Below are 25,144 nucleotides of genomic sequence, written 5' to 3'. Positions count from 1 at the left end.
TTTTTCAAAACCATCCTTACTGTCCTCCCTTCAGTTGAAGTAGTTATTCTTGTGGGTATTTAGCCTTGCATGGTGTATCGGCTCCGCCATATTGACCAATTTTTTAGACTTTTTATCTATAGTCTATGGATTTTATCAAACCTCTTATTTATATCTCTGTACACATTGTTTTTGTTATCGTTATGGTTAATTTAGCTTTTTAATATTATGTATCTTTTCTATTGCCATTGATTCTTGTGCTCTCTAGAGACATTAAGCACAATCAGGGACCAGTACGTCTCAAATTTTCTGTGTCATCTACTGTATTGTAATATTCGTGGTCTTCATGCAAATATTCAAGACTTTGCAGTTGCTCCCAGACAATATAATATTCAATTGTGCTCAGAAACTTTGATTTCTAATAGGAGACACTCATCTGAGCTCCTTATAACGTGTTTATGAAGCCTATAATTTTGAAATGAGATGCTATTACTAAGGCCAGGGGAATGGCGGTGTATTTTAGGACTGAGTACTGTACCAACCGTGTGTCACACGATCATACATACTTCATTTTGTGTATATATTGCTTGTATCTTCGCTCTCCCCTCGCACTAAAAAGAACCTGAATAAACATGTCTGTTTTTCCTCATCGGTAACGGTGTCAATTTTAAACATGAAAATTCTTGTTGCCTTGAGCTTTTGTATATAAAAAGAGTGTTCTATAATAAACTCACTCAGTTGCCTTCATACTGTCTTTGAGTCACAACCTTCTCTCGGCCCGTCACAGTACCCTGCCTCTCACAAGTCCTGCTATGAATGTGGATGTCATGAGATTCAGGTAATAAAAGTTTGTGACAGGAATAACAACTTCTATTTGTATTCGATCTTCTAGACATGGATGATTCTATGTTCGACTATCTTCTTACTATTATGGCCAATATACAAGAAGATGATTGAAAGGCCTCTTTTATCTTTGTTGGTGATTTCAGTGCTCATCAAAGGGAGTGGTTAAATTCTGTTTCTCCTACTTATCGCCATAGCTTAAGAGCTTTTAACCATGAGAAATTCACGAAATATATCACTCTATTGGTTTTGGATGTAATGGAAAATAGACAGGTAACAAGGTTATCCCGAAAGATTTTATTTACTTTGTTCAAGAATAATAAATAAAGAGTAACAAGTGTTTTCAATATGAATTATTCATATCCTGATTCGTTTTTTATGATACGTTTTAATTACTTGTTTTAGCAATAGAAAATATATCAAAGACGTTTAAGGTTAGCATCAAAATTTAAGACTAAATGTATCTGCTTTTTATTTATTTTTAGAATGGTCAAATTTTATCGTTTTTTTTTTTTTTTTTTTTTTTTTTTTTTTTTTTTTTTTTTTTTTTTTTTTTTTCTGGAGTAGAATCCTCTACTCTTTTAGTCCCATATTCTTTGGCTGTTTCCCTCAAATTTTCATTACTGCTCTATTTAATTCTTAGGTGTTTTTACTAAATGATTAGCACATATTATAGAGATGATTTTTCACAACGCTTTTCCAAAAACTAAGAGACTATTTTATATTTCAAATGACATCTTTTTATCCTAAGATTCGTAACCTATTTTGCCAGTCATCCCTATTTATATTGGTCTCACCGGTTAGTCTTTTGAAATATATCTTTCTTTCAAGGTCTTTTTTTTACTTTTGCTGGCCAAATCTTTTTACTTTCCTTCCTATTCACTTATCTTTCTTTCTCTGCAGAGCGCAAGCAAATATCTCATCTCTTTCGTGCTGGGTGTTCTCCTTTTACCTTGTTAGTTTTATGCCGCTATACTTTTCATACTTGTAGTAACCATGTTTTTAGCTTATTTGTTTTATCGTGTCAATTTTCTTTATTAGCACAATAAACACAATAATGCAGGAATTTAGATATCAATATCTCTAAAGGATTTTCATCCATTATATTCTGATTCAGTTATCTAGTAAGATTTTATAATAAGATGTAACCATTCCCATTCTATTACTTTATATAAGTTGTAACTTATTATTATTCATGCATTAACTATCCATTCATTTATCAAGTTTCCGTTATGTAGCTTTAAATTATAATTTTCGTTATTATCTTTTTATAGAACGTATTCAAGTTGTGAAATTTAGTCTATATTATATTTTTCATTTGACTTTCTTTTCTATTTTCAGTCTCAAATGAATTTGTGTCAAGAGACTCGCTGCCTAATGAAATAGCTTCTTCAACTTTTCACTTGCAGGATTTTATATAATGGCAGCGGGTATTCCTTGAGGACGATGTCACCCCTCCCTGTCTTAGGGTAGTCCCCCACTGCCTCCTCACCTTTTTTCGCAATTCATACTCACACCCCCAATTTTCTTGCGGCTGTAAAATGAAAGAATAGATTGGTTTCCCCAGTCCCAGTGAAGTGGCGATCACCATTTAATATCTTATAACGAGATTGTATGAAATTTTTATAAACTATTTTACGTATTTTAAGATTGATTCATTGAAACTTTTCATACTTATATTATCGAAAAAATAAATTTCTTTCATCTCCAATCACTATTCTTTTTTATTTCATTAGAAGACGCTAAAAACTGGTTTATCTTTTATTGTACAATTTAGATATTTAAAGGTATTGATATCTTATATATCATTGTAGATGCAATTCACTTTTAATAGTTGGTTCAGTACTGGTCATAATATTGCAGATGGAAAAATACTTGTCTGTCAGAGTCTAGTGAACACTCTCTCTCTCTCTCTCTCTCTCTCTCTCTCTCTCTCTCTCTCTCTCTCTCTCTCTCTCTCTCTCTCTCTCTCTCTCTCTCTCGTAGCTAGTGAAGAAAACCCCAAAACATTTTTGATTGTAAACAGCAGAAAACCAATCAAAATCAACATTAGCCCATTAAGAGACTCGGAGGGTAATCTTATAACAAATGATTTGGAGAAAGCCAAACAGATGGATGCATATTTCACAACCGTATTCACTAGGGAAGAATCAAAGACCCTCCCCGAACCAGCTATCAAATAGGAAGGGCCACAAACATTAAATAGAATCACCTTTACAATGGATGTCAAAAAGAAAATAAAAGGACTCAGTAAGTCTAGGGCACTAGGTCCAGATGATATTCATCCAAGAGAGATTATAGAACTAGAAGAAGAAATAACCCCACACTTTTACAAAATGTTCCGAAAGACAGCTAACGAAATAAAGTCACCACATGGATGGAAACTAGGCAATGTTCCTCCAATCTACAAGAAGGGACCAAAAGAAGAACCTGGTAACTACAGACCTGTGTGTCTAACTTAGTGCCTTGCAAAATTTTTGACTGAATTATAGTAGATTCAATAGTAAAACATATAGAGAAAAACAATCTTCTGATAGACAGGCAACATGGTTTTAGACAAGAGAGATCATGTGTAACAAATCTGTTGGAAATTTTCCACATGTTTAGCATTTATGACAAATTTGCAGGGCAACAGACATCATATACCTAGACTTTCAAAAACGTTTTTGACAAAGTTCCTCATGAAGTATGAATGGTCAAAATTAGAGCGCTAGGCATCATTGACGAGCCAACTGAATGAATCAAAGACTGCATAACAAGCAGAGAATTGTAATCAATGGAGAAGCTTCAGAGTGGGCAGCTGTTACAAGCGGAGTACCTCTAGGATCCGTCCTTGGCCCATTGCTATTTCTGATCTACATCAACGACATAGATTTTGGATTAACTTGTAGAATCACCAAATTTGCCAATGATACTAAACTAGGCATAAATTGGGCGAGCTCAGAAGACGTAGAAGCCTTGAGAGGATCCAATGAAGCTAGGAGAATGGCCCGGAAAATACCAAATGCCTTTCAATTGTGGGAAATGTAATGTCATTCACATAGGTTGTAGTAACCCACAATCAGATTACTCACTGTTGGGTAACGAAATAGAAAGTGTGGCCCTGGAGGAATATCTCGATACTATTATCAGCAAGGATTTGAAGTTCGCCAAGAGAGCATAAAAGCTGAAGAGAAAGCACATAAACTAATAGCTTACATAAAGATGTAATTCAAATTCAGAAGCAAAGACACTGCACTACATCTGTACACATCACTAGTAAGGCCCCATTTAGAATATGGAGTCCAATTCTGGGCTCCAAGTATTCATAAGGATATAGATAGACTGGAGGCAGTACAAGCTAGGGCCATCAAACTAGTTTCAATACTAAGGCAATTTGGATATAGACGGAGGATGGAACTTTTGAACTTACTTGATCTCCAAACTCGACGACTAAGGTGACAGTTAACAGAGGCATTCAAAATTCTTAAAGTAATGACAAGTGTAGATTACAACAATCCATTTACGCTAAGCACAAATCAGTCCGGAGGTAACGGATAAAAACTGGAATTGAAAAGATACACCACTCAATGTGGCAATTTCTGTACATACAAAATAGCAAATACTTGGAATTGAATTCCAGCGGATATAGTTAACAGTAACACGGTAAATGAGTTCAAGAATAAGTTAGACAAGATTATACAGACTCTCAAAATGCTTAAACTAAATCATTCTACCAAAGAGGAAATGGAGTCTCCGTGGATGGACTAAAAAGTCTTTGAGAAATCTAAAATACTCGCAACTCGTTGTAATTTTCTCTCTTCAGTAAATCATAGAGTGCAGCCCGTTTCATGAGAATAACAAGGAGAGGTAATTTTGGAGAAGGGGTAATAGTTTTATCCTATGCATGAAGACTGCAGCAGTAACATTCTGAACAGAAAAATAGATTTCTTTGTAGTGTCAGTCTGTCAGTGACACCAAACCTGAGATTGTAGGAGGCCGACCAAAAGACAACTCAAAAGAATATTCATTCTTTAAGGTAACGGCTTTTCTACAAGTGAATGACGATGAATAGATGACCATTGAATACCTATTCCTGAAGATGAGGAAGTACTCTGAAGATCCATATTGCACGAAGTACATGAAGTTCGAATTCAAGGACCACTTGGGCAATGATCTCCCCATCACAAACATTAATGGAAAACTTAACGGGCAACGATCTGGAACACAGCAGCAGACATTTTTGATAAGTTCTGTCAGGCTCCCAACGAAACTTATCCTGATCCAAAGAGACTGCAGCACACTTCATCAGAAATGAGAACGTCTGTATCCTGTAACTCAAAAGAGTTTTATAGAGCAGATGACATCACAGACTTGTAACACAACATTGTATTTGTCCTTATGTCTTTGAAAATACTTCTCAGGCAGATTTTCAGTGATAACAATGCAAACCTCAAGATTACATTTCTTGGACAAACTGCAATACAAGATGCATGACTAAAAGACCTCCCTATCACTTTTTATTCAAGTTCCTCACTGATTCCAATAATAGGCATAACTTCTTTACATCTTACACAGAAGTTAAGAAGTTTGAGATGTCAGTTGAAATCTCACAAGGTACAGAAATCCAAGACAGTGCTAGGACACTTTGTCCAATATATGTCTAACAATGTTGATTACAACATTATAACACTGGCTTGGTTAAATACTTACCATGGCATAAGCTTCTGTCACACCTGGCATGAGGCACCAGACACCATTTCCCAAGCGGGCTGTGAATTTCAATACAGTAACTGGTCGTTAAAGCAAATATCACTTTCTGCTTTTTCAAGGAAGATGCCAATGCCACTCTGAGAATCTGAAAATGTAGACCACAGTGAGAAGATAGACTAACTCTGGAAAATATCTTGGCCTCTTCAGTCACCATGGCCTATATGGTCTGGCATGATACAGGGTATTTGCCAAGGAGGACATCCAGGACAATCCTCTTTCACATTCCTGCCACTGATAGACATGAACTCCAGTGACATGCATGAGCTTTTCTATTCCACACTGAAATTTGTGTGTGCAGAGGCCAATCATCATGGTGACACAAAAAGAAAGGCATTCGATTTGCATCTGATCCAGACAGTTGATATTGATCCAGAATCCGGATCTAAATCACCACCAAAATATATTGAGTCGTCCATGACCTATAATCTATCTGAGGTGACAATTTCGCCATGATCTGTAAATTGTTTTTGACGTTATCTTTAAAATGGCGAAAATTGCAAATCCGGTTCCGAATCCGTATCATTTCCAAAATTTAATGGGGGTCATCCTTGACCTTAGATCTATCTGTGGTGAAAAATTCTTCACAGTTCATCGAGTAGTTTTGACGTAATCCTGTCCATAATCAGAAAGATAGACTGGCACACATAAATCCGGATCTAGAATCTGAAATCCGGTACCTGATAATCTCCAATTGTTAATGGAGTCGCTCAAGGCCTAAGATTTATCTGTGGTGAAAATTTCGTCAAAATCCGTCAATTTGTTATGACGTAAACTGTGAAAAATGGAAATCTGGATCTAGAATACGGATAATCTCCAAAATTTAATGGGGTCGTCCATGACCTATGATCTATCTGTGGTGAAAATTTCGTCATAGTCCGTTGAATAGTTTTGACGTAATCCTGTCCACAGTCACACAGACAAATGAATAAACCGACCCGAAAATATGACCTCCTTGCCGAAGGTAATTACCTAAAGTCAAGTTTGTGGCGGTTGAACAAGTTTATAATATAGTTTGAATTCTAGCAGGAGGTTATCGTATCAGCTGGAAGTATTTTCCGAGTTAGGAATGTGGACAAATCAATACAAACAATGGTAGTCAGGTATAGGAAACAATAGGTTTAGAGGAGCAAAAGCTATTATTTGAGTTGCGTTTGCAAGTCAGAATTTAAGATTGTATGAAGGAATAGAGGAAGATAAAATAAATCTGTCAAGAAAAAGGTTAAGAGATAGAAAGAAGGCATGAAATGAAGAAATAAGATAAAGTGAACAAGGGCTTTTTTTTCGATACGAGATGAATATGGGGTGAAAGGTTGATGAGCAAATGGATCTCATAATAAAAGATGCAATTGGGAGAGTAGACAAGTTTTGTGATGGAAGTGAAACATTTACTACAGTACATTGTATTGGTGAAAGTTATTAAGTTGTGTGAAAAAATGTGCTGAGACTAAGTTGTGTGAAAAAATGTGCTGAGACTAAGTTGTGTGAAAAATGTGCTGAGACTAAGTTGTGTGAAAAAATGTGCTGAGACTAAGTTGTGTGAAAAAATGTGCTGAGACTAAGTTGTGTGAAAAATGTGCTGAGACTAAGTTGTGTGAAAAATGTGCTGAGACTAAGTTGTGTGAAAAAATGTGCTGAGACTAAGTTGTGTGAAAAAATGTGCTGAGACTAAGTTGTGTGAAAAATGTGCTGAGACTAAGTTGTGTGAAAAAATGTGCTGAGACTAAGTTGTGTGAAAAAATGTGCTGAGACTAAGTTGTGTGAAAAAATGTGCTGAGACTAAGTTGTGTGAAAAAATGTGCTGAGACTAAGTTGTGTGAAAAAATGTGCTGAGACTAAGTTGTGTGAAAAAATGTGCTGAGACTAAGTTGTGTGAAAAAATGTGCTGAGACTAAGTTGTGTGAAAAAATGTGCTGAGACTAAGTTGTGTGAAAAATGTGCTGAGACTAAGTTGTGTGAAAAAATGTGCTGAGACTAAGTTGTGTGAAAAAATGTGCTGACTAAGTTGTGTGAAAAATGTGCTGAGACTAAGTTGTGTGAAAAAATGTGCTGAGACTAAGTTGTGTGAAAAAATGTGCTGAGACTAAGTTGTGTGAAAAAATGTGCTGAGACTAAGTTGTGTGAAAAATGTGCTGAGACTAAGTTGTGTGAAAAAATGTGCTGAGACTAAGTTGTGTGAAAAAATGTGCTGAGACTAAGTTGTGTGAAAAATGTGCTGAGACTAAGTTGTGTGAAAAAATGTGCTGAGACTAAGTTGTGTGAAAAAAATGTGCTGAGACTAAGTTGTGTGAAAAAATGTGCTGAGACTAAGTTGTGCGTAATTTTTCTTGGTTTTGTAATCCTTTGAATTCCACCCTCACAAAAACACTCTACAGCTTTGTCATTCTTATATGGATAGATGATAAAAATGACTAAGATTACTAGATGTAAATTACATCATATGTGACTGAAGGAAGTGAAAACCCCAGACGTAGTATAAGTTGTATTGGATTCAAAGGGTTAATGTTTTAGATGGAGTAATGTTTAAGTCATTAAAAGGCCAGTAAATGGCGGAAAATTGTAGGATAAGAGGATGCGTTGTGAATAATGTATGGAATAGCTGATATTAGCAGACGATGCAGTGTTGATTTGGAATAGTGAGGAAAATGAATCCTACTTAAAGAAGTTGAAAGTATGTGCAAAAGGAAAAAGGTGAAAGAAAACAAGTAAGTCTCAGTAGTAGCCACTAATATCAGCAATAACAGATTGATAGCAACAAATTCTTATAAATAATGCTAATTAAATATTTCCATTGAAAGTTAGATAAAAGGAGTGGTGAAATATGCACAGCCGTGCATTAAGGTTCAACACACTGCCGGTAAGCCATTATGTGTTTGTGTATAAGGATGCTAGGGCTGTGGAATTCTTCTCTGGGGGGTCTCGTTGTGTGGAATTCTTCTCTGGGGGGTCTCGTTGTGTGGAATTCTTCTCTGGGGGATCTCGTTGTGTGGAATTCTTCTCTGGGGGGTCTCGTTGTGTGGAATTCTTCTCTGGGGGGTCTCGATGTGTGGAATTCTTCTCTGGGGGGTCTCGATATGTGGAATTCTTCTCTGGGGGGTCTCGTTGTGTGGAATTCTTCTCTGGGGGGTCTCGTTGTGTGGAATTCTTCTCTGGGGGGTCTCGTTGTGTGGAATTCTTCTCTGGGGGGTCTCGATATGTGGAATTCTTCTCTGGGGGGTCTCGTTGTGTGGAATTCTTCTCTGGGGGTCTCGTTGTGTGGAATTCTTCTCTGGGGGGTCTCGATATGTGGAATTCTTCTCTGGGGGGTTTCGTTGTGTGGAATTCTTCTCTGGGGGTCTCGTTGTGTGGAATTCTTCTCTGGGGGGTCTCGTTGTGTGGAATTCTTCTCTGGGGGGTCTCGTTGTGTGGAATTCTTCTCTGGGGGGTCTCGTTATGTGGAATTCTTCTCTGGGGGGTCTCGTTGTGTGGAATTCTTCTCTGGGGGGTCTCGTTCACGATTCCGCCGTTTATGTTTCAATGTGGCAGGGATGGCTGTCATATCTTTCCTCAGTATCAACTCCCAGTTAAGGGTTACCACATAGTATTGGGAACACACACACACACACACACATATATATATATATATATATATATATATATCTATATATATATCTATATACATACATACATACATACATACATACATATATATATATAGAGAGAGAGAGAGAGAGAGAGAGAGAGAGAGAGAGAGAGAGAACGGACATGAAAAGGGGAAAATTTCTGAGCTTATTTTATCTATATTGGTCTCCTTCGTTGGGAGAAGCTCTATTTACGAAGAATTTGTGGAATCATTCAAATTCTTCTGGGTTTTCTGCCCAGCTTTGTGCAAGATAACTTTACACGTTATTGATAGAGTTGAATAAAATTCTTGGACAAGTTCTCCATCTTATACTGAGATACTTTATAAAATTCTCTTTGTTGTTTGTACGGGTACAAAAATAAGTCGACAATCATTGCTTATGTTTCAGACATATTTGCATTTTCTGTCTTTTATCTATTTTGTATTACCTCATTGTCGGCTAATCTCATTAGATAAATGTATGGCTAAGGCCAAGGAAATGTTTGCCTCGGGCACACTGTTCTATCTAGTTTCTCTTCCTCTTGTTTTGTTAAAGTTTTTATAGTTTATATATGAAATATTTATTTTGATGTTGCTACTATTTTTAGAATATTTTATTTTTCCTTATTTCCTTTCTCACTGGGCTATTTTCTCTGTTGGGGCCCCTGGGCTTATAGCATCCTGCTTTTCCAACTAGGGTTGTAGCTTAGCATTTGATAATAATAATAATAATAATAATAATAATAATAATAATAATAATAATAATTCTTATTTGAGGTCTTGAAGGAATTTAATATGAATCTAATTCAAATATATTAAGAAGTCGAAATTTTTAGAGTATTAAACTGTAGGCCAGTTGTATTCCCATAGATTTGGTGAATGCGACCATTAGCTTTCTGTAAATCACCTGATAAATAAGACTACATGGCGTTTCCTAGGTGTTTTCTGCTTGCTATTTTATGAAGCTTCAAACTCCGTTTGCACAAATATGTACAATATAAGGTGAAGAAATAAACCATTGACTTGAAAATGACGAAGGGTAAATTCATGCTTTTAAATGTCTCAGAGGGAAAAGAAGTTATATATTGTAGAACGTTTTTACATTAATGTTTGATTTCGGGCTGTGAACGGACGGGGTTTTAAACGTGATTTTTGTAGAGGTATAAGTATATTAAAGGGAGAGGAAGGGATTGTACGAAATTTTACGTGATGTGAGAAAAAAGAGAGAGAGAGAGAGAGAGAGAGAGAGAGAGAGAGAGAGAGAGAGAGGTGGAATATGATATTGTAGAGAGTTGATAGTTTTTAATTGCTCAATAGAAAAGGAGGGCAATCGATTTCTCTAAAAGTACTTTTGTTCAACTAGTGAATAAAAAAAAAAAAAATGCCTATATCAACTCTTTATATTTTCATCATCTTAATAAAACAGAACTAAGCATTAATGAACGTCACAAATTTCAGTGACTTTTAGATATTGGCATCAACCTCCTTGATACTGCCAGGAATTCCACACATTGAAAGAGAGGGCTTTATAAATCCAACGGGATAAGTTTAACGTCTTAATTATTTTTAATAAATCCAACAAAATGTTTGCTCATCCTAAAAATCCTCGAAATATTTCACCAAAATCTGATGCTTATTTGAATCCAACACAACTACGTAGAATATGTTTGAATGAAAACACTGTTATAATGTTATTGCATCATCTCATTTATTCTTGATGTTATGGATCTCTAGGATAATACCAACAAACTGATGAAATGAGGAAGGCTAATACACACACACACACACACACACACACACATATATATATATATATATATATATTATATAAATTCATATAGATATATAGATATTCTTTTTCAACATTTAGCCATTTATCCTAACAGGGTGTGGCCACAGAAAAATACCAAACTAATTTTATCCCTCAACTGGTGACCCAAGTATGGGCTCGTAGTGCAATAAAACCTCCATAACATTAGCTGCTTCATACACGTACGGAATTAAATTCCCTCCACACACACACTAAGATATTTACTCCAGGATGCAAATGTACTTCAATCCCTATACATCTTATTTCCTTGATCCAACCCCCTCCCAATAGAACTTCTGAATAATGAAATCTTGATTCGGACAAGTTTTTCACTCATGCTATACGACCGTTCTATCTTAAAATGCTTTGATTAATCCTTTCACTTATTTTGCCCTTTTCATAAATACTCTGTTTCCGCATATATCATTCTATTATTCATTTGTAACACCACACATATACAAAAGAAGTCCATTGCGGCCGCGTAAACCTCTCGTCTTTCAAGCAAATTGAACACTCATACTTAACTAAAGTAGAAATGACTTGATTGACTCATCAAAATTTATATCCTTAGCTTCCACAGACAATTCGAGTTTCTTACTTTTTTTTTTCAAATCATAATACCTTTCTAGCTTGATGTATTGTGTGGTACAATTCTCTCATCTTAGGAAAATATCATTTGTCATATTTACTCCAAACTACTTACACTGTACAAATGAACAACTACCCTACTTCCGCCTTCCATGGTAACTTTCTGTGCGCCATATTCCTGGTTTCCATTTGCTGTCATTACCTTAATATTCCTTGCATCAACTCTCAACTTTGTACTTTTTAATAATTTTCAAATTTGATTTATGGAAGAGTGCATTGTCTAGGTATTTACATGGGAGGGTAGTTAGATTGTTGAATGTTCAATATTAGCCTTTAGAGGGCGATGCTTATAAGATCATCTATTTTGAGCGTGCATTAGTTGTTTTCGCTGTGAACGGAATGGGTTCCACTGATTAATTTTTCAGGGCAGGTTTTCAATAGTGGATATTTATATAATTGTGTATGGCTCCCTGATATCTGTGGGTCAGCATATGTTTCTGAAGTGTTGTGGTAGTGTGTCTAATGTATTCGTTTCTGTAAGAATTAGCGTAAACATCTCTGCATGAAATTTTAAAAAATATATTTGTACATTATTACTTTGGTCCTCTGGGGCTGGTACAAATCCTCATCACCAGGGGTTCTACTAGTTTTGGATAGCTATGTATTTTAGGTTATGCTTAACTCTCAAGTAAATAACTTTCAAGGTAATATCTCGATATATGATTCCTTGCAAGGTGCACCTTTGATCTTTATAAGCGTATACAAAGTTAAGGAGATGGTAAATGATTAGGTTGTTTTCACTACCTTCTGTCATTGTGGACTGTTAAATTTGTTTTTAGATAGTGTTCTTTTATGGCATCTCTATATCAGTTATTGGTTAGTAGTTTTCAAATTCAATTTAGTTTGGCATGCATGTTTTCCATGTTAAAGATGAATGACTTCATCAAGGCATTCCCTCGTAGAGATGGAACGGTACAGCAACGATGAACTCAAGCAGGTTCTTATTATTCAGTCGTTACTCTCAGTACCCTGCTGTACCATGCATGAGGATCGTGTTACCAACTCACCCTCCCGTTACCATCATTCGTCCCAAACACATGGTATTGTAACCCTTCACACATCATATTATAACGTGGCATTCAGTAACCTAAATATGTGACAAACATCAACATTATATCAATTAGCTTCTGTCCATTGGCCCTGGGAAACACACACACACACATATATATATATATATATATATATGTGTGTGTGTGTGTATATATATATATATATATATATATAAATCCCTTTCTGAGTGTGAATACCTTAACAAGGTGAAAGGATTTGTGCATCGCAGTGATCAGCAAAGCTATACTAGTCAGGGCCACCCATGGTAGGTTAGTTTGCTGTGAACGATCAGATGATTATCTCCCACTATCACCAATCGGCAGTGGCTAGCATGGTGAGGAAAACTGGCCAAAACCCAGACATGTAAATCACAACCCCGTCTTGTCCCCCAGTCCCCAGCGGCCGTGGAACAACTGCCCAAGGTGACGGACAGTTACTCTCCATTGCAGAGGGTGTTAGAAATCTCTGAACAAGAAAAGGCCACCTTTGGAAATTGAACCTTGCACCATACAACGTTAGGAGCCTGTCTAAGAAGGAATATCTTGCTGCCTTACTAGAGTGGCTGAAATAAATGAATTGGGATATAATAGGATTGAATGAAATTAAAAGAACTGGAGATTTTTATATAAAATTAAAAGAGACCATTTATTTTGCTCCATAGGACATGAAAGGAACAAAGGAAGTTGGGTGGGTTTTCTTATTAATAAAAATCTTGCCGGTAACAGAAGGATTTTATAGTACTAGTGATAGAATTGTTGGGTTAATCATCAAATTTAATACGAATTATAAACTGAGGATCATTCAAATGCATGGACCAACAACATCCCATACGGAGAAAGAAATCGGAATAGATATCTATGAAAAAAACATAACACTCAATTTGAATTTGTTTTTTGGTGATTTAAATGCTGAAGTAGGTCAAAAAGAGAGAGAAAAATCAGCAGTAGTTAAATTTGGAGTAGGCACAAGGAATTACTGAGGAGACATGCTAGTAGAATTTGCTGAGAGAAACGATCTTAAATTCATGAACACCTTCTTTTATGAAAAAGGAACATTGAAAATAGACATGGAAAGACGAAAAATGAAATAGATTTTATTCTCAGTGAAAAAGACAATTAAGTAAAAGAAGTAACAGTGTTGAATAAGTTAAAGTCAAGCGATCATAGAATGGTATGAAGCAGAATCTATTTATATCGAAGGAAAGATAGAGAAAAATAATTTTAAGAAAGAAAATAAACAATCCTCTAATAAGACCAAAATCTGATTGGTTTAGTTTAGCAATACAAAATAACTACTCCCAGCTACATGATGAAATGGAAGCAAATAAAGAAGATATGAACAGTAATTCAATAAAATTTGTATTGGAGTCAACACAACAGATTGGGGGAAGAATTCTCAAGTGAGATCAAGGAAAGCTATCAGAAAAACCAAAAACCCAATTAAGAAAAAAAAAATGGAAATGAGAGTAAAATCCAAATGAGATTAAATAGACCTATCCGAACTATCCAAAACAATAAACAAACTAAAAACTCATATAGGAAGTACAGCCATCCTAAAACTACATGAAAATAGTGAAAAAAATTCCTATTGAGAAAGGAGAAACAGGGAAACCCCATCTCTCCTAAATTTTTTAGAATTTAGATTGAGAAAATGTAGGAATTAATGTTAATGGGGAATATCTCAACAATTTAAGATTTGCAGATGACGTAATAGTATTTAGTGAGTCATGGGAGGAAATACAAAATATGATAGATTTGAATAGATAAAGCAAAAATATAGGACTGAAAATGAATATGAGAAAACTAAAATATTATTCTAAGGAAATGCAGAAAGACAAGTAAGAGTTATGGCTGAGCTTCTAGAGATTGTTTATTAATATACGTACTTAGGGCAGACAGTAAGTGTTTCCTAAAGACACGAGACCGAAATTAAAAGAAGGATAAGCATGGGATGGAGAGCATTTTGTAAACAAAATGAGATTATGAAATGTAAAATGCCACTTTCTCTAAAAAGAAAAGTATTTAATGAGATGGTCCTACTAGTATTAACTTAACTATCAGAAACTTGGAGGCGTAGAACATAAGCTAGTTACAACTCAAAGAGCTAGGGAAAAAATAATGATGGGAATAACACTAAGAGACAGAAAAAGAGTAGCATGGATGAAAGAACAAACTAAAGTAGAGGATATTCTAACAACATGTAAGAAAAAGAAGTGGTCATAGGCAGGACATATATTAAGAATGCCAGACTAAAGGTGGACATAATAATAACAGAATGGGCCCTTAGAGATTGTAAAAGAATTATGGGAAGGAAGAGAGAACGACGGATTGACGAACTAAAAAATTTTGCGGGTGGGAACTGGCGCACAAAGACCATAAACAGACGCAAGTGGAAGGACATGTCTGAGGCCATTGATCTGCAGTGAACTAGTAACGGCTGATGATTTATATATACATATATATATATATATATATATGTATGTATGTATGTATGTATGTATATATTTACTGTATATATATATATATATATATATACATATATATATATATATATATAGAATGATGCTTTTGTGCGTTTTGTTTTCAAACTAAGAGTAAAATAACGAGACTGTATTTATTCAAAATCCAAATTGAATGATTCCCTCTGCCTATTAGAGTCACCCCTCTTGAATATTCATTTGAATGTTTATTACGTTCGGTTCAAGGTAGATCAAATGATTGAACTTTCATTTCGTACAAAATTATTTTATTATTAAAATGTTTGTCATGTAATTACATTTTTTTTTTTTTTACTTTGATGGTGTTGTTAAGGGTTTGGCTGGTTGCTGCTCGGTGTACGAAAGGAAATGCTGCTGTACAAGAAACTTGTAAAAGAAGACATTTGTAGAAGTACTGAGTTATGAATGTATTTTATGCGATTTATTTTGTTTCTACTTAGATGGAGCTCATTTTATATATATATATATATATATATGTGTGTGTGTGTGTGTGTATATATATATATATATATATATATATATTCTATATATATATATATATATATATATATACACACATACATATATATGTGTGTGTTTGTGTGTTTGTGTTTCAACTTCTTTCAAGCTGAATTATAAATGTAATCAATCACATTATTTAAAGGGACAGTATGGGTGGGATGGGACTAGGGAAGGAAGATGCAAGGAATAAAATTATATGGGGATAGTTAACTCTAATACAACGGCCAACCCTGCTATATGGTGAAACTAATTGGGTCGAAAGAAGAAGAAGAATCACAAGTTATTAAAGGAATACACTGCATTTAGAAATAGTATAGATGTACTTATATTTGCTCAATAAAAAGATTTAGGCCTTTGTGACATCAAATTGAATTTTAAATGCTACGCTAGGTACGTTCTATTTTAAAACTTATTGTTTGTTATTGCACTTACAAAGTGTTTGCACTAACTAGGCTACGAACATAATATATCAACTTAATTTTCATTTTAGGAACACATCTCTCTCTCTCTCTCTCTCTCTCTCTCTCTCTCTCTCTCTCTCTCTCTCTCTCTCTCTCTCTCTCTCTCTCTCTCCTGAATTGTTTACCAGGTGTGTTTACATCTTTGATGACTCTGCAAGCATTAAATCAAGTTGCTTCTTTCTTGTTAAAGCCTCTCCTATCTCCTATAGCCTATCGTGTACAGTCTTATGTCCTAAATGAAGACACCTGTAGTACTCGACCGTAATTTACTTTAATGAAGTTTCGGACATTATAAATATTTGACCTAGGTATGTAATAATTTATTGTTAATTTCGAAGTCTTTAATGTTATCTGTTTTCTGTATCCTTTTCGAACATCTTATGTGGCTCATCTTGGAGCGACTAAAGTATTTTGGATTCGGTCCCAACATTTTTCATCACCCTCTGTATCGCCAGATTATGTTGCTGAATGAGTACAAAGAGAGAGAGAGAGAGAGAGAGAGAGAGAGAGAGAGAGAGAGAGAGAGAGAGAGGAGAGAGAGAGAGGCCGCTTATATTTATCAACCTAAAGCTTGATGTTACTTTATTACTTACGTTGGTTGTTGATAATATTGTCGAGTTGAGTAAGTTGAAATAATTTTAGGCAGTGAATCACGGTGTTTTCTTGAATCGAGCTTTTAAAACATTATTTGACATGAACCTTGGTTATGAAATGTGTGCTCCTATATGAATGCAGATGTCAAACCTTGAGAACTGATTTTACACATGATGTACCAGGATAATGATTTGAGCCTGAATACCACCTTAAAGTTGACTAGAAACTTACAGTTTAGCTTTTAGCTTAGAATCTAAGCTTTACTCTCAAAAGAAAGTTATCCTCTCCCCTAGTAATGATTGATATATTTTTCCAAATGACATAGAAAATTTGATTGATATTGTTATCTATTGATTGTATAAACCTAATCTTTTGTAACTTTTAATACACAAAAAAATATTCACTCTATATTCAATATAACCATGACGTTTTACAGTCAGTGCAATAAAGGCATTTATAAAAAAGCAGGACTGTCTTAAACAGAACTACAATGCTTTATTCTCTCTCTCTCTCTCTCTCTCTCTCTCTCTCTCTCTCTCTCTCTCTCTCTCTCTCTCTCTCTCTCTCTCTCTCTCTCTCTCTCTACCCAACTCGAAAGGTTGGAATCGTTCTACATGCATATTCATATTTTGTACAGTTCTTATATTGATGACGAGCATCAATCTATTCTAGGTGTCATAGGATGTGGGGAAGTACCTGGTGTCTATATAAGGCCACGCACATTTAGGCAATAATTTATTTTCTATCAAAAATATTTTTATGTAAAGTAACGCTCCTAGGAAAGGCACCTGACACCTGACATGTTGTCTTATACTTTCGTGTATTAATATTTATATAAATAGAGTTAAAAACATATGCTGATATCAGTAGAATTCACATGATTTGAAATAAGGCATTAGCAAAAAACTTTGTGTTTATTCTCACTTCAGCTTGATGAGGTTTCTGCTATCATGAAAAGGATTTTCACTTTGAACTCGTTCAGTGAAAACTTTAGGTGCCCAATGAAGTGGTTGGGGTGTGTTAGATGTTTAACCATTTGGGTGAACAGATTATTTGACTTTCTCCATCCTTGAGGAAAAAGAAAAAAAAAAGTTAAAAACATTGTGCAAATCGTAGATTAACATATATAAATAAGTGTGTAGGAAAATGCATGTATTACCTCCATACTTTCCCAGTTGAAGAGAGAGAGAGAGAGAGAGAGAGAGAGAGAGAGAGAGAGAGAGAGAGAGAGAGAGAGAGAGAGAGCGCGAGAGAGAATGTGGAAATATTTTGATATTGTTCTTAATGCATTCAAATTTGTCTCGCCCAATCCTAAATACATAACTACGCACACACAAGCACATGCTATATATATATATATATATATATATATATATATATATATATATATATATATATATATATATATATATATATATATATATGTCTATGTGTGTATATATTTATATACTGTATCTATGCATAGAAAAGAAAATTATGAATCAGTTAGAGTAGTCAGGGAAAAGACAGGATATTACCAGCTCTTGGGTAATAAAGTTTTAGGACAAAATGATAACGATGAATGAAGAGCAGTCATATATTGATCCAGATATTTTTGTGTTTTGGTCATATAAGAGAGAAAAAAAAACAGTATGATGGTATTAAGTTGCTGTAACTACAAAAGGTATGATGGTATTATTATTATTATTATTATTATTATTATTATTATTATTAAATGCTAAGGTACAACCCTAGTTGGAAAAGCAGGATGCTATAAGCCCAGGGGCCCCAACAGGGAAAATAGCCCAGTGAGGAAAGGAAATAAGGAAAAATAAAATATTTTAGGAATAGTAACAATAACAATATTCAAATAAATATTTCCTATTTAAACAATAAAACTTTAAGAGAACAAGAGGAAGAGGAACTAGATAGAAAAGTGTGCCAGAGTGTACCCTCAAGCAAGAGAACTCTAACCCAAGGCAGTGTAAGACCATGGTACAGAGGCTATGGCACTACCCATAACTATAACTATAACTATACTCAGATAAGGACTGATAGTTTATGCTTCAATTGAAAAAGTATACAATTTGACAATAACAAAAGTCCTTTCTGGTACTGTACAATCCAAGAACAAAATATTGGAATATCCTTAAATCTGCACTTTGGTATAGATTTAACAGTTCATTTTTTGTTTAATCCAGTTGGCTCTGCCATTTAGTATCAGGCAAGCCTTATGGCTAATGCGTTTACAGTAAGCAGGGTAATGAGATACTCGATCTTCCTCATTTTTTTTTTGTTGAAGCTAAACTAACTTGAAATTGGAACACTTATTGGACCTTGACGCCTATGAATGTGTAAACCCAAATGGCATTTTACCTATTTTACAGCTTATTATTTTTCATTTTTTTTTAAAGGCAACTTATTCTTTAGCTCCTAAGTTGTTTATTATATTTTGAAACTTAGCAAGAAGAGGTTTTATTAGCACTTATTGGATAATTGATAATGTTATTCCATTAGGTAAATGTTATTGTAGTAGTTGTAGCCCTACTGATTACCACCCAATTTCCATAACTTACCAATTATGTAAAGTTTTTGAAAATCGTTTTGCTAAATATCCAAATACATATGTTGGAGTTAATTATCTATTTCCTAGTTTGCACTTCGGCTTTTGTAAAGGTCTTGGAGCATGTTAATTTATATCCAACTTACAATTTTTAATGTTGTACAGAAATCCCTTGATTGTAGTCGGGAAGTTCATATGGTTCCTTGATTTTATTATTATTATTATTATTATTATTATTATTATTATTATTACTAGGTAAGCTACAACGATAGTTGGAAATGCAAGATGCTATAAGCCCATGGCTCCAACCGGAAAAAATAGCCCGGTGAGGAAATAAATAAAGGATCTGAGAAATGATTAACAATTAAAATAAACTATTTTAAAAAATTGTTACAACATCAAAACAGATATTTCATATATGAAATATAAAAAAGATTTATGTCAGCCTGTTCAACATAGAAACATTTGCTGCAAGTTTGAACATTTGAAGTTCTACCGATTCAACCACCCAATTAGATAGATCATTCCACAACTTGGTCACAGATGGAATAAAACTTCTAGAATAATGTGTAGTATTGAGCCTCATGGTGAAGGCGAGTCTTTTCTTAGCCTTTTTATAAAATTTGTAGTAATATGTTGCAAACAGTAGTTGTTGATGTCACAACACCGAAATCCGCGACAAATAAAATTTTTCAACACAGCACAACAACATTGAGAAACATACATGAAAAGTATTGGTAATAGCATAAAATAATGATTTTTGAGTGGTTCTTAATTTAAACGTGAATACAACAGAAGCTTATCAATATGATAAATACACATATCCGTGATATGCTTAGAGCAGAAAAATTAAAACAAAATTTGATACATCTTTTCACAAACCACTTGGAGTGAACATACAGTACATAAAATAAACCTGATTTTTATGGCCTCCGCTACCTTGTGATGGACACCTCTTTATTTCATGGTCTAACTGGGCCCATATGCAAAAGGTATCGGCTTTAATTTCTTTTACCCGATACGGTCCAACATAGGAAGCTTCCAGTTTATGCTTTCTCGTTTGCAACCTTTTAAGATAGATTCTGTCCCCTGTCAGTACATCAGACGTTCGCGGTCGGAAACGCTGATCGTATCTCTTCTGATACTTCTTATTGGCCCTCAGCAAGTAGCTTTGGGTTATCTAAAACACTCTCCTAGCCAAATTACACATCACCCGGTATTGCTCTATGTTGTATAATGGCAAGGTGTGGGGGTCCATGACAACGGTCTATGGCAGCACGGGGTCCTGCCCAAAAACTACTTAAGACAACGGGGTGTCTCTGATAGAGCCGTTATAGGCCATGTTTAGGGCGAACTCTGCCCACGGCAACATTTCCACCCACTGCTTTGGATTGCCCCACAAGATACTTTAAAATATTTGTCACCTCCTGGTTATGGGACTCGTCGAGCCCATTTGCTGATGGTCGATGAGAGGCGATAGTGAAATTATCTATTTTCATGATCTTGGTTACCCATTTACGCACTTCATACACAAACTCTCGACCATTGTCACTCATCAAGATCCGAGGACATCCGAACCTCACTATGAAGCAACACAACGCCTTCGCAACCGAAACTGCGGTTTTGTCCACCATTACATACGTCTGTGTGAAGCGTGTGAATACATCTACAAACACGCACACGTACTTAAACTGCCCGTCCCCAGGTGAAAACGTCTTTCTTCATCCCTATCCAAAAAAAATTACTCTCTGGCCCTTCTAAGTGACCTCTCTAAACCTACATGTCCTGCGTAAAGACTTACGTGAAGAACAATGCAAGATCGGATATCCCCCAGTCTCTTCTCATATTTACAAAATAAGATATCGTCATCGATGAAGAACGCATCCCTTCACATGCACAAGAAATCGGGAACTTGCTACTCGCATCCCTCACACAAGCCTTGACCTGTTCAAACCAAGCTTTGGACTTTTGTCCCGCAATAAACTCTCCCACACTTTGGCCACTCCAATCAATCACACACTCGTTCATGGAGCATTCATGCTGAGTTCCCCCCACAGGACTCCCAGCATTCACATTCTCCGGACGATCTTCGTCCTCTCTCTCTCTCTCTCTCTCTCTCGCTGGAGTTGTCAAGATCTTCCTATTTTCTATGCGCTTCCCCCACAAGTGTATTTGAACCAGAACCCTCCTGTTGTTGTTGCTTTCACTTTACAGATCTAGTTGTTACTGGTGCTATAGCAGTCCTGAAGAGAGCATCTGCTACTTTATTTGACCTCCCTGCAATATGCTCGAAATTCACAATATTAAATTCTAACAATCTCTCAATCCACCGAGCTTGTCGAGTGTTTAACTCCCCTTTTTTTAACAAATCTCTGAACGGCCGATGATCGGTATTTTTTTTAACTTTATGCCTAAGCAAAAAGTAGCAGTGTCTCTCCAGCATCCACAGAATTGCTAATGCCTCTCTATCGAAGGTACTGTATCTAGTCTCTGGTCCCTTTAAAGCTCGTGAAGAGAAACAAATAGGCCTTCTCATTCCCTTCATCATCAACGGGGAGAAATGACTCCGCCGATCGCGATGTGACTCGCGTCGGCCATTACCAAAAACGGCCGGCCGAATCTTGTTGCTCCTGAGTGCATTCTTTAATGTCTGAAGAGTAGCTTTCTCTCTTTCTCCCCACCGAAACTCGGGCCGCTTCCTCAATGAATCTAGCGGTCGTGCTATGTGATCAAAGTTCTGAATAAAATTTTGGTAATACCTAGCGAGCCCGAGAAAACTGGCTACATTCTTCATGTTTTTTGGCTCTGAAAATTCTCTAATTGCAGCTATTTTGGCCTTCAGGTGTTACTAAGTGCCCCAAAAATTCTACTTCGTGTTGAAAAAATTTACATTTGTCTAAATTGATCTTCATCCCCTGGCATCTCAAGGCTTCTAACACTTGTATAAGAATTTTTTCATGCTCATCTGTCGTAGTCCCAGTTGCAATTATGTCATCCAAGTAGACAAAGATGCTATGCTCTAATAATGAAGCTAGTATGGAGCATTCTTTAATGTGAAAGGGAGAAAATTATACTCAAACAATTGATCATTTGCTATAAAGGCCTTTTTCTCTTTATTTTCGCCAGTTAAGGGAATTTGATGATATCCTGACTTTAAATCTAACGTAGAATAAAACCTGCTTTCCCTGACTTAAAGTAGCAGCTCCTCGATAGAGGGCAAGGGATATGCGTTATCCTTGGTAACAGCATTTATCCTCCTATAATCTACACATAATCGGAGAGAATTATCCTTCTTATGATCCATCACAATTGGACAGGCCTAGGGGGACTCGCTTTCTCGAATCATACCTTGCTCTTTTAATTTATTAATTTCTCTTTCATTTGCTTCTACATGACAGACGAGAGTCTTATAAGGTTTGGAACGAATGTGTGGGGTGACTCCCAGTCTCGATTTTAAATGGAAACTTATTAATTCTCCCTGCGAGTTCATCTCCAACTGCAATTACATCCGCAAAATCCCCTACAATACTTCCCATTTTTTTGTGATAATTAATTCGCGTCGCTCCAACACCTGTTTTACGGAGCTTTCTCAGCCTGTCCCCACCAGGACCTTGACCATGGAAAGACAAGGCCGCCAGTGTCCATTTGGCTGTCAGAAGGGAACATAACTCAAGGTCGCAGACTGGCTCAGGCTCTAAGTGTAACCACTAGATACTTAAATTTATAAAGTGAATTTTGACGTTTCCTTCGGTGATGGTGGCGACTCTTGGATTTTGATGTGGTTTTACGTACACTAGGTCACCGTCGCTCATTTCCGTTGCGGATGCCACTGATAGGGATTAGAGGGTTGAGGGGGTGATTGATTCACCTGTCTCTGGCCCAGCAGGAACTGCCCCCGCTATCCCCTTAGCAGCAAGGGTGACCCTAACTCGAGGTCGTGTTTCCCCAATAACGGGTATCTGTCTTTTTCACTGGTCCCACTTTCTACCTCACTTCTAACCCCTCCCCACTGGGGCCCCGTATGGTCACTTGCTTCTCCTTGATGAAATCAATTCCTTAAATAACGGGAATATCCCCCATATTCAATGTCGGGATGACATAGAAGGTGGGTGTCACTTCTCAGCTCTTAAAGTTGAATCGTTGTCTGACGATACGTCGGGTCATCAGTTTGCGACCACCAGCCGTGTTCAACACCAGGCACTTCGATGCTTGGATGGCGTCCGTCGCCAGAAGTTCTTCTATAAGGGATACGCTGGCCACAGAATCAAGCAGAGTGCATTGCACATACGATACCAACTCTATTCCAAGAACGGGGACAGCATTCCTTTTCTTATGTGCGGGAGCGGCGGTTGCTCTACCTCCCGAAGCCACTCAGGCACTCCCTGGGAAGCCAATCAGGCACTCCCTGGGAAGACACGCATGCTGACAAAGGGGTATCCCCTACTGCGGGCTGGGGAACTGATTGACTTCCCCCGACGCTGGGCCGGGGAGTGCTGGCCGACTACTTGGCACTTCTGTCCCCAGTCCTGGCGGGTCTGATGGACAGCTCGAGGGACCCTTGATACCCTTCCCACGTCGTCTTCCCCATCCTCTTGTTGGTGCAGTTGGGACGGGGTTTCTTGTGCCGACGCCATTTTTAGGACAGCTGTTCAGTAGATGGTCTGTGGCATGGCATCCAAAACACAGCAGCTGATCGTCGGAGGGGCATATAGCCTGTAGGTGCCCCTCCCACGACATTTCCAACAACTGCCTCTCTGACCTCTTCCACTTCGAAGTCCTCTGCCGCACGCACCACATCCTTTAGAGGTTGTCGAAGCTGGTTGGGTGCTGGGCTGCATTGAAGGTTGGGCCGCTGCCATGATGAGTGGGGGGAAAGCGTTCATCCCTCCACCTGCCTGTTCAAATCGTCTTTGGTTGAGCATCATCTGTGCAGTAGGGATGGCAGCTTCCAAGGGTTGCCCAGACCTAAGTTGGAGTATGGGTACGGTTTCAGGGAGAGCCTTTATTAGCATTCTTCGGCAGGACGCATCTTTGTCCTCTGGTGTCTTCTCTGCTTCGGGTGCCAAGCTATCGAAATCTATACGGATGACGTATTCGCCAATGCTCTCTCCAAGCCGCAAGTCCAAGCTATAAGCCGCCCATAAATCTCGTTTTTCTTCTTTAGGGAGAGCGAAGTGTTTCAGGAGTCCCTTATGGAATGATTCCCAATTTGTGATGTCATAATTCAATCCTCCTAACAGGTAAGTTGTGACTCCGGTCATCTTTTGTGTGGTTTGGGCAATCCACTGAGCATCAGAGCAACCAGGGGTGGCCTTTTTGATGTTTGTCAAGAAGGCTTTGATCGACAAGAATACCTCTACAGACCGTATATTATCAAATTCAGGAACAGGTCTTAGTAAAACTGTGAGTTTATTTACCACTTCCACTAGTTTGGTCACATCTATTACGGGGGTGTCCTTGACACTTCCCGACTGGGTTGAGATTGTCATGTCACTTCCACTATTTTGACCTTTCTGTATGTTTCTACGTAATTCCGCTAGTTCACGCCTGATTTCTTGTAGGAATGGTGGTAAGCCTGTTTCAAAATTCTGTTCACCGAGGACCGTGTCTACGATAGCTATGGGATTCGTTTCACCCCTCTCTTCATCATCGCCATTCGATGTCGAAGTTCTCGTGTTAACCATTATTATTATTATCTTTTGTTTCCACTTTTTCAGTAATGGCATGTTGACTAAAATCACTTAGGACAGACATTAATCTATAATGACCCCACACCTGACACCATATATGACCCGATCTGGGTCATATTGGGTTCAATCAATTTAGGAAAACAAGAATGAAGGGCGATTTCATGCACAAATAATACCCT

This window comes from Palaemon carinicauda, chromosome 1 (genome assembly GCF_036898095.1).
Source record: "Palaemon carinicauda isolate YSFRI2023 chromosome 1, ASM3689809v2, whole genome shotgun sequence".
Lineage (NCBI taxonomy): Eukaryota > Metazoa > Arthropoda > Malacostraca > Decapoda > Palaemonidae > Palaemon > Palaemon carinicauda.
This window is presented reverse-complemented; position numbering follows the sequence as displayed.